The 11,445-nt window shown below is 42.6% G+C and overlaps 1 pseudogene; it reads left to right on the plus strand.

Moving 5' to 3' along the window:
• Nucleotides 1-10,991, plus strand: part of LOC119618239 (transmembrane emp24 domain-containing protein 10 pseudogene) — a 62,157-nt pseudogene extending 51,166 nt beyond the window's left edge.
• The last annotated feature ends 454 nt before the right edge of the window (nt 10,992-11,445 follow it).

An 11,445-nucleotide genomic window follows, 5' to 3' on the forward strand; every position in this document is an offset into this window, starting at 1 on the left:
GGAATTGTTCTCTCATCTTCTTTTTTTTTGGAGAAAAAGTTGTGAAATTCTTTAAATGGTTGGTAAAATTCACCAGATGTCATCTGGTCCTGGGTTTTTCTTTGGGAGTAGTTCTGTTGTTGTTGTTTACTAACTCAATCTTTTTGCTTGTTACAGGTCTATTCAGATTGTTTGTTTCTTCTTGAATTAGTTTTGGTAGTTTGTGCCTTTCTAGCAATTTGCCCATTTCATCTAGGTTACCTAATTTATTGGCACAGAATTGATCACAGTTTTCATTTATAATCATTTTTATTTCTGTAAGGTCAGTAGTAATATTCCCTCATTCATTCCCGATTCTAGACATGAGTCTTTTCTCTCTTTTACTTATTCAGTCCAGCTAAAAGTCTAAATTGCATGACATTAGGATAACCAATCCAGCCCTTTTGTGTTTGCTGTTTGCATAATATGCTTTTTTCCAGTTCTTTTTTTCAGTCTATTTATATCTGTGATGCTAAAGTGTGGCTCCTTTAGACAATGTACAGTTGGGTCTTGTTTGTTTTTCCTGTGTGACAATCTCTGACTTTTGACTAGATTGTTTAATCCATTTACATGTAATGTTATTATTGATATAATTGGATTTACATCTGCTATTTTACTTTTTTTCTCTGTCTGCTGTCTTTTTTGTTCCTCTATTCCTACTCTACTCCTTCCCTTTGCATTAAATGTTTTCTAATATAGCCTTTAAATTTATGTAATGTTATTTTCAATATATCCTTTTGAGGTATTTCCTTAGTGATTGATCTAGGGCTTACCATCAACTTCAGATTTTTACTAACTTAACTCCAATGAGATGTTACTCCTAATAGCTCTATTCACTTTTCCCCCTTTTTATAGGATTACTGTTATTTTTATATATTACATTTATGAATGCTATAAACTCAACATTACAGTGTTATAATTATTACTTTATATAACTTCAGGTCTCAAAGAAGCTGTGAGGAGAAAGGAGAGCAACTATATATTTATAGTTTTTATTATATTAGCCCTGTTATTTATCATTCCTGGTTCTCTTAATTTGTGTCTGTGGATTCAAAAAAACAATTGAAGTTCTGCTTTGGTACTTTTCAGGACTATGCCCTCTTTACCTCTTTCTTTGACTAATCTTAATCTGTATCCTTTCCCTGTAATAAACTGTAACTGTGAATTTAACAGCTTTTAGTGAGTTCTGTGAGTCTTTCCAGTGAACTGTCCAAACTTGGGGACCCCTCAAACTTCCCATTAATATCAAAAGTAAGGGCAGTCTCATGTGGACTGTGTTTTCCTCTGACTTTGCACTTGGCCTAAACTGCACAAATAATTCCCAAGGTTAGTGTTTGAAACTTGTTCTAACTCCCAAGAGGGCCCCTCCCAGTTGTCTCTTCCCCATTTCTATTTGGCAAACTAGCCAGCTTGCAGTTTAGCCTGTTTCTCCACTGAATCTAGCAACATCCCCCTCATGGCCTTTCACCACAACCTCCACTGATTTTCAGAGTGCTCTTAGGCTTGAATTTCTCCAAACTCTGTTGCATGTAAAGTCAGTTCCTTTGTGGAGAGATTTGGAGTTTTTTATTTTATGGCTTGCTTCTCTCTCTGGGCAAAATTTCTGAGCCATGGCTCTGGTGCTTGGGGCAGGAACAATGGCATGCTCTTCTCTGAGTGACACCCCAGTTTTAGGAGTGGAGAGGGGATGGCACAGCCCCAGGTCTCCTCAGCTTACCTTTCCCAGCGTGGATCCTTCATCCCACAGGACAGGCAGTGAGCAGTAGGGGACCTAGGATTCTCGGTGGTACTGTGCCCTGTACTGAGCCTTTGTCCTACAAGTTGGAGGTGCTGGGCACAAGGGAGCCTCTACTTCTGAGATGCACTTGCCCAGAATTTAGCCTCAGCAACAGGTAGCTATGGGCAGAATGAGAAAAATCTGAAGATCTGCCCCTCCCAGGAGGATAGTCCTTCAACAGAAAGCTGCAGAGTGGAGGGGAAAGGAGTCCTGTGTCCTTGACTGTACTAGCACGGTGCAGGGTTTCACTATCTCACTGAGCTGGGAGCAATGGGAAAGAGGGTGTTGGTCCAAATACCACAAACTATTACTGAGTTTTAGGAGATTTGCTTGAATAAATATTTCTTCATTTGTGTATGTTCTTAGGACCATTTACAGAATGATTGTTTTAGAATAACTTTTTACCAGTTTTGAATGCGGCTGGGTCCACAGAGCTCCTCATGCTGTCAGGCCAGAAGTACAAACTTGCTTCCAGGGTATAGTGCCCTTTGGGGTCTTAACCTGGGGATTTTATCAAGGCCCCTGCTTCTGGGAAGTTTCTGACCTCCTTTTCTTATCTTCTCAGGCCCGTGAGTCTGTCAAGAGTTCAGTTTACGGCCGGGAGCGGTGGCTCACGCCTGTGATTCCAGCACTTTGGGAGGCCCAGGCGGGCTGATCACTTGAGGTCAGGAGTTCGAGATCAGCCTGGCCAACATGGTGAAACCCCATCTCTACTGAAAAAATAAAAAAGTTAACCAAGCATGGTGGCGTGTGCCTATAACCCAAGCTACTTGGGAGGCTGAGGCAGGAGAATTACTTGAACTCGGGACGCGAAGGTTGCAGTGAGCCGAGATCATGCCACTGTACTCCAGCCTGGGTGCAGAGCCAAACTGTCTCAAAAAAAAAAAAAAAGGGTTCAGTTTACTTCTTAACTTTTCAGCCTTTCAGAATCAGCTTTGAGAGGGAAATGGTACCAAATGCCAGACACCCATCTGCCAGACACCCGTCTCTGGGTGTCCCTTCTCTCCTTAGTGGTTGATCTGGCTTACCGTCAACTTCAGATCTCGCTCTGTTGCCAGGCTGGAGTGCAGTGGCACCATCTTGGCTCACTGCAACCTCCGCCTCCCGGGTTCAAGCAATTCGCCTGCCTCAGCCTCCTGAGTAGCTGGAACTACACAGATTTTTACTAACTTAACTCCAATTATCTTAGCCCTGCAATCTCTCATTGCTATAGTAGCTCTTCAAAGAGATTTTAAAAAATATTTAGTCCAGATTTTCTAGTTATTCTCAGAGGAAGAGTTGGTCTGGAAAACATAATCTACCATTGATGGAAGTAAGAACTGAAGTGGCTAACAATGAAGATGGAGAGGGAGATGAGCAGAAGAAACACTTAGGAGGTGAAACCAAGAGACCCTACTGATTGATTGGATATAGGAAGAAGAAAGATAACAGGATGATGTGAAGATTTTTATCTGATAGTTTCATGGTTGGTGGGAACCTTCACAGAGACAGGGACCCGGAAAGAGGAAGCAAGCATGATGAAGAGAGATCATGAGTTCAACTCTGGGTATTCCAAATTTGAGATGCCTGTGTGGCATTATACTGTTCAGGAAATAATGCAGTATCAAGGTCTGAAGTACAGGAGAGGAGCCTACACTTCAGACCAAGATTTGAAAATTATCAACAAAGAGGTAAAGACTGAAGCCAGGGGATGGACAAGAGAAGGCCGAGAGAGAAGAGGAACCAGAGAAGATCATTGGAAAATACTGACTTTGAGGTGATAGAAGAGACAGTTGGCATCAGAGAAGAAGTGGGCATGAAATCAGGAGGAATTTAGGAGAGTACAACCAGTAGAAGAAATCAAAGGAGAAGGGTGAGATTCACACATCGAGTGCTTCAGGTGGCCCAAGCAGAGGAGAGGAGTACCTTCCAGAGAAGTTTCAGTGGCAGTGGGAGCAGAATCCAGGTGGCCAAGGCTGAGGGAGTGAGCAGGCAGTTAAAGAAGAAGACAGGAGTGTAGACAACTCTTTTCAGAAGTTCCTAAGAGGAGTCTGCAGGAGATCTCTATTCTGCTAGGCCATCTACCTTAGGTGTGCTGCATTTCTGCAGCTTACACTGGTTGTTTTGGCTTTCCCACCTCCCACTTAAGCTCTTGAGAGAATTCCATGGGGATGGATTAGTTGTTGAATCTAGTAATTTCTCCCTTTGCCTCAATCTATTTGTCCACTCAGCATCATTGAACACCATTAACCAGCCATCTCTACCTCTGGTCCAAGATAACACTGGTAATTTTTAAACATACACGCAAATTCCTTGACACTGTCTCTCTTTGATCCCTCCCCTTGAGTCTGGACAGGTTTTTGACCAGTTCTATCATGGTGGTTGAAATTATGCTATGTGACATTCAAGGCTAGGTCATAAAGGTCATGCAGCTTCTGCCTTGCATGATGCTTTCTAATTCATTTGTACTGTTGCATGTATCAATAACTCTATCCCTTTTATTGCTGTGTAGTATTCCATTGCATGGATAAACCACAATGTGTTCATCCATTCACCAGTTGACAGACAGTTGTGTTGCTTTCAGTATTAGGCAGTGTGAATAAAGCAGCTCTAACTGTTCTCATATAGGTCTTTGTGTGGACGTACATTTTCATTTGGAATTTGGCCTCTCTTCTTTCTCCTTTTCCCCACCCTGTTGCCTGACATGCAGATATGATGGCAGAACTCTAGCTGCCATCTTGAGCCATGGGACAAAGACCTTCCTCCAGGATGGTAGAGTGTTGAGCTGGAAAGAGCCTGGGTCCCTAGCGCTATGCAAACCCACGGCAGCTTGGGTTGTCCACCCATGGACTTCTCAAAAATAAGAAATACATTCCCATCTTATTTAAACCACCATTATTTTGAGATTGTCTATTACTTGCAGAAAATCTAATTTTAATTAATATACCATTGCAAAGATTCCTTTTAGGGTGATAATATAAGCTTAAGTTACATGGAGTCAGTTTGCATTGCTTGCAAACAAGAACCCCAATTGAAAGCTTTCCTGTGAATACGGAGAAGGTGCACATCTTCTTCGCCAAATGTGGTCTTGTCTGCTCTCGGCAAATGGATCCAAAGCAGTCAACTCATGACCACGAACATGCTGAGGATTGTAAGAGGAAGATGAATGGCACCTGGCTCCATGTGGTTCCATTCCTGCTGGCATTTGTGAGCCACTAACTTATCCAAACTTGGAGCTGCCTGATCCTCTGGACTTCACGTTATATGAAAAAATAATTATCATTGACAAAGAGACTTATAGTTGATCATCTGTCACATGCGATGGACAGAAACCAATGAACACATTCCTTCTCCTAACACCTTCTCATGGCACTCAGGTACTTCACCATCTGATTCCCCCACATTTGCAGCTTCATGTTGGCTTCTATCTTTGTCCACTTTGCTGACTACAAAGTTCTTTCATGTACTTTGTCTCATGAAATTCTCACAAGACCCCTCTCACTTAGGATTTTTTTAAATCCCCATTTTATGGATGGGGAAATCAAGTCAAGGCAAAGTTAAGACTCAACCAAGATGCCCCAACTAGTAAGTGGCAGAGCCTCTGCTCACTTCACCTAGGCCTGTTAACACCACATCTTGAGTTCTAGTCAGGACTCTAGGTTGCCTTTCTCATGAACCTATGCCCCTAATATAGGCTTTATTTTTGTCCCTCTCGCTGTGCCTATCCTCAAACATTGCCGAGAAAAACCCTTTCCTCATCTCCACTTTCACAAATCTCCTCTATCCTGAGTCAGTATGGGCGCAAACATCACTTCGAAAATAAGAGAGTACCAGATGTCCTTGGCCTTGGTGATTGGATCATTGGTGATCACATGACACACATTCAACCAATTAGAGTAAATTCTGGGATTTTTGCTGGAATCACTGGGAAATTTAAAAGTCCTTTTTTCCCACAAAGTAGCTCAACTGGAGGGACAAGAGCCTGAGAGTACCAAGGACTTCTGTGCCACCTTGTAAGAAGCCCACATAGAGGAGAGTAGAGACAGTAATGGAGAGAGACTGGTTTTATTGTCTCTGTCTAGTGCCTTATAATTCTCAGTTACATCAGCCATACCAATTTGTTCTTGCCTGTGTATTTGAGTTGCAATTCTGTCACTTGAAGTCAATAGTTCAGACTAACAAAAGCCCCTAATTTACAACACCTTCCCTTGTTCATTTTTTTTTTTCAACAAATGGTATGATGCATTTATCATGCACCAAGTGCTAGCCATGGTCTATTAAACAGACACAGTCTCTGACTTCCTCAGATTCACAGCCTCATGGAGAAGACAGACATCAACCAAGAGGAAACACAAATTAACGTATAATTAGACAAAGTGGAAAGTGTTCTGAAGTGGCCATTCCATGCAAGTACCTGGAGAACCTCCGCTAAGTTGGAAGGGGCATATTTAGTATTCTGAGCTTCATCCTAAGAGCCATGAGAAGTACTGCTGTGGGAAGATGTTTTTTAAATTATCAATTTTTTGCCCACAGACTTCCTTCAAGCCCTCTTTTACCTCCTCCCCTATTCAGGTCATCAGGTCATTTCTGTACTCATTGCCTCAGGGAGGGACATGTCAAAGCAAGAAAGAGAGGGAAAAAATGAGTCTCTTCATGGCTTTGGCTTGTTCTCCCCTCAAGAAGCAGTCTGCTGAGGAGCAGCCCAGGGCTGGCAGGGCAGCTCTTCTCCACAAGAGTATCTGGAGACCCAGTATCCAGAGATCCTTCCATCTTGTTGCTCTGCCATCCTCGGGTTTTGCCTCTGTTTAGCCCCTGGTGGCACAATGGTCACCTCCATGTTTGCCTTCCAGCCCAGGAGAAGGAGAATGAGGACTCCAGAGACGGCAGCTTGTTGGGGCTCATCACTTCTCCTGGAGTCTCATTGGCCCAAGCTTAATCACACGACCATGTTGATTACAGTCTGGGAAATGTGGTTACTAAATGGGTGGCCGTGTACATATCTAAAATTTGGAGTGTCTTATTACTTGTTAATATTGTTTGTTGGGGTATAATTCACTTACCATAAATTCACCTTAAAAACTTCCGTGATTCAGTCATTTTGAGTATATCCAGAGTTTTGCAACCATCACTCCTATCTAATACCACTGTTCTAATTTCAGAATAATTTATCACCCCATAAAGAATATCTGTGCCCCTTAGCAGTCACTCCTCACTCACCCTATCCCCCAGCCTCTGGAAAGCTCTCATCTACATTCTGTCTCTATAGGTTTGCCTTTGCTGGACATTGCATGTAAATGCAATTACACATGGAGCCTTCTGTGTCTGGCTTCTTTCATGTAACATATTTTGTGGTTTATCTATGGCATAGAAAACATCAGTTCTTCACTCTTCACTCCTTTTTTTCTTTTTCAGTAACAATGTTGGCATGGCTGTTTTTGTTTCCGCTCAACCCCAGCTTGGTCCTCACCATCTCCTTCCACCTGCCCATTAACTGCTGAAAGTGCCTCCATGAGGAGATCCACAAGGACCCGCTAGTGATGGGTGCATACGAAATCTCCAACCAGTCCAGGGGTGCAGGTAGCCTGCACAGCCACCTCAGGATCACAGATTCTGCTGGCCACATTCTCTACTCCAACGAGGATGCAAACAAAGGGAAATTCACCTTTACCCTGGAAGATTATGACATGTTTGAAGTATGATTTGAGAGTAAAGAAACAGGGAAGATACTAGATCAATTCATAATCCTAGACATGAAGCATGGAGTAGAGGCAAAAAAAAAAAATACAAGGAGATTACAAAAGTCGAGAAGCTTAAGCCATTATAGGTGGAGCTGCAATGCCTAGAAGACCTCTCGGAATCCATTGTTAATGATTTTGCTGCATGAAGAAGAGAGATGTGTAATACCAATGAATCAACAAACACTTGAGCCCTGTACTTCAGTGTCTCTTTAATGTTCTGCTTCATTGGACTAGCGACCTGACAGGTTTTCTACCTGTGTTGCTTCTTCAAGGCCAAGATGTTGATTGAGTAATGAATGAAGTGCACTCTCCTCCCACCTTGTATCTCAGGCAGCAGAACATCACTGGGCGTCCTACCAACAGCACCCTCAAGATGCAATGGAGCCCTCTTGCAGAACTGATCTCTTGGTGTGGGAGGACATGGTTACCACCTACCCAACAAGTCAGTGAGAGATTTCTTTTTAGCTGGTAGGATTTGGACTGGTTTTGCAACAATAGGTCTAGTTTTAGAGTCACCTATGACAAAAAATAAGGGTTACCGAGATAATGTCAAAGCCAGGATTTGTACTGGGTTTCCTTGTGCGATCTGTTTGAACCAAGTTTTCTTTCCTTCTCCCGCCTTCTTGGCAGCTTGGGTTTCCACTCTAGTTCTTTTACCCAGATTGGTATGATCATGCTGAACTTGCTTCCTTCTGGTTGTCCTCTTTGGGTTTCCTTGTGAAAACACCCTTAATTTTCTCTTTGCCTTTAGCTGAAATGTTTACGTAGCTTCTGGTGATATCTTCTCATAATTTTATGTCTCTTAAAAGGTTGACGGATGTGACACTTGAAAAAGTGAGCTTTGAATTGAAGATAACTCTTAAAGAAAATATCATTTTAGAAAATTAAAATATTTGTGCTCTGAAAAGATATAATTTACATATCACTTTTTCACTCTTTTTATGGCTAAATAAAATTACATGGCATCAACATTCCATAGTTTGCCCATCCATTCATCAGTTGGTGGACATTTGGGCTGTTTATAGCCTTTAGCTATTAGGAATAATGTTGCTTTGAACATAAGATTTCCTTTGAACATTTGTTTTCAGTTCTCTTGGATATATACCTAGGAGCAGAAGAGAGATCATTTGTTATGAGTTTTATGTTTAACTTTTCGAGAAACTCTCTATTTGTTTCCAAAAATGGCTGCACCATCTTACATTCCCCAGAAGCAATGCGAGAGGGTTCCAATGCTTCAACATCCTCGCCATTGCTATCATTCATCTTTATTACAGCCACCCTAGCAGGTGTAAAGTGGTGTCTCACTGTGGCTTTGATGTGCATTTTCTGATGCACATAATTTTACTGATGCTGAGCATTATTTCATGTGTTTGTTGCCATTTGTCTATCTTCTTTGGAGAAACGCCCATTCAAATCTTTTGTCCATTTAAAAAATTGGATTATTTGTCTTCTTATTGTTGAGTTTAAGGAATCCTTTATATATTCTAGACACTAGATCATCATCAGAGATATGACTTGCAAATATTTTCTCCCATTCTGTGGCTTGTCTTTTCATTTTATTGATAGTGTTTTTGAAACACAAAGTTTTAAATGCTAACGAAGTACAGTTTATCTAGCTTTCCTCCCTTTGGTTGCTTGTGCTTTTGGTGTCATATCTACAAATCCTTGCCTAGCTCAGAGATTTGTGCCTATGCTTTTTTCTAAGCAGCAGTGACCCAATCAAAGCCACATTGCAAAAAAGACCACCACCTGACTGTGGTGTGGCCAGTAAATGGAGAAAGCAAAGGAGCAGGCATGGGGAAGTCAGTGAGGACACTGTGGCAGTGGTCAGAGAAACAGACAGACAGATGATGGCAGCTTGGTCCAGGGTAGTAGCAGTAGGGATGGAGAGAATTGGGCAGATTTCAGAATTATTAAGAAAGACAAACCTCAGGAATGAGAGTCTTCCATCTCCACTGTCCACCCACCTTACTCCTCCTCAGTCTCCTAACACACTTTTTTAAAAAAGAAAAAACTACTGAGGTGTATTTTACATGTCATAAAACTCACCCATTTCAAGTGTAGGATTCAACAATTTGTGGTAACAAATACAATATGTGGCCTTTTGTGACTGACTTCTTTCACTTAGTTTAATGTTTTCAAGGTTCATCATGTTGGAGCATGTAAACGGGCTTCATTCCTTTTCATAGCTGCATAATGTTCCATTATGCCACATACTGTTTATCCAGTCGTCAGTTGATGAGCATTTGGGTTGTTTCTACTCTTTCACTATTATTAATAATGCTGCTAAGAGCATTCATGTACAAGTTTCTGTGTGGACATATGCTTTCATTTCTCTTATTTTCATTTTTATTCCACCTAGGAGTGGAATTGCTGGGTCACATGGTTGTGTTATGTTTAACTGTTTGAGAAACCACCAAATTATTTTTGCTTTCTTTTTAAGATAAGGTCTCGCTATGTTGCCCAGGCTGGTCTTGAACTCCTGCCTCGACCGATCCTCCTACCTCAGCATCTCAAAGTGCTGGGATTATAGGCGTGAAGTATGCCACCTTTACACACCCGGCCAACCACTGAATTATTTTCCAAAGCAGCTACACCACCTTACATTCCCACCATCAGTGTATAGCATTCCCATCTCTCTACAGCCTCAACAATAATTTTGGTCTGTCTAATTTACTGTAGCCATTGTAGTGGGTAAGAACTCATACACATTTCTGCTTCTTCTTGGCAATGCATCCACGTGGAGCCATGCTGGGGCTTTCCAGGACTGACTGAATTTCACCTCCACTTGTAGAAAGAAAGGACGTATCTGGCAATACTGTAGCCCCAGAGCTTGGTCCAGGGCCTAGAACTAAGGATGCATCCCTGAATGGCTCCAAAACTAAGGATGCATCCCTGAATGGATAGAGGGCTGGGTGAGGGAGGTACATGGTGAGGAGGATACTGGATTCAGTGCAATTGGGGCTCAGTGATATCTGAGAAGTCTGGGGGCTGGGAGGGGAGATGCACATATCTAAGGACACCACCCAGAGTATGACAGGGTGGAGAAGAGGCAGGCTAGCCTGTGTAGAAAATCAGCTCCCAGCCTCCTAGTTGGACCTTACCTTCAAGGAATGCAGAACCCCCTGTGCATCCCTTTCCCCTCCTGATATAGTTTGGATATTTGTCCCCTCCAAATCTCATGTTGAATTGTAATCCCAATGTTGGAGATGGGGCCTGGTGGAAGGAGTTTGGGTCATGGGGGTGGACCCCTCATGGCTTGGTGCTGTCCTCGCTATAGTAGGTTCTCACAAGATCTAGTTGTTTAAGTGTGTGGCACCTCCCTGCTCCCACTCTCTTTTGCTCCTGCTTTTGCTATATGAGGTGCTTGATCTTGTTTCACCTTCCACCATGACTGTAAGCTTCTTGAGGCCTCCCCGGAAGCCAAGCAGATGCTGGCACCATGCTTGTACAGCCTGCAGAACCATGAACCAATTAAACCTCTTTTCTTTATAAATGACCCAGTCTCAGGTATTTCTTTACAGCAATGCAAGAAAAGCTAAATATACGTCCCCACTGGAGCACTAGCCCCAGACCTGTCACAAGTCAGATGTCACATATGCTTGTAGAGACAAGAAAGAGGACATGAAAGTCCCAGAGGGGCTGCAGCTAGGATCCTGGCAAGGGTTGAGCTCTGGAATTGGGATGCCTGGTTTGCCCCCCCATCTTCTTGGGGCTAGGTGAGCTCCTTGGTATCCCTAGTTGGTATTCCCAATTGGAATCTGCAGACTCACATTGCCTGGATTTTCCCTGGGCTATTTCATGTGATCCAGACCCTGGGAGTGCTTCCTCTCTCAAGAAGTTCCTTTCATGGCCTGATACAAATTTCTCAGGTCTCAACCCAACACAGAAACCCACCTCAAAGCGACTTAAGCAAAACAGGCAATACATTGG

The sequence above is a fragment of the Chlorocebus sabaeus genome, chromosome 22 (assembly GCF_047675955.1).
Source record: "Chlorocebus sabaeus isolate Y175 chromosome 22, mChlSab1.0.hap1, whole genome shotgun sequence".
In the NCBI taxonomy this organism is placed as follows: Eukaryota; Metazoa; Chordata; class Mammalia; order Primates; family Cercopithecidae; genus Chlorocebus; species Chlorocebus sabaeus.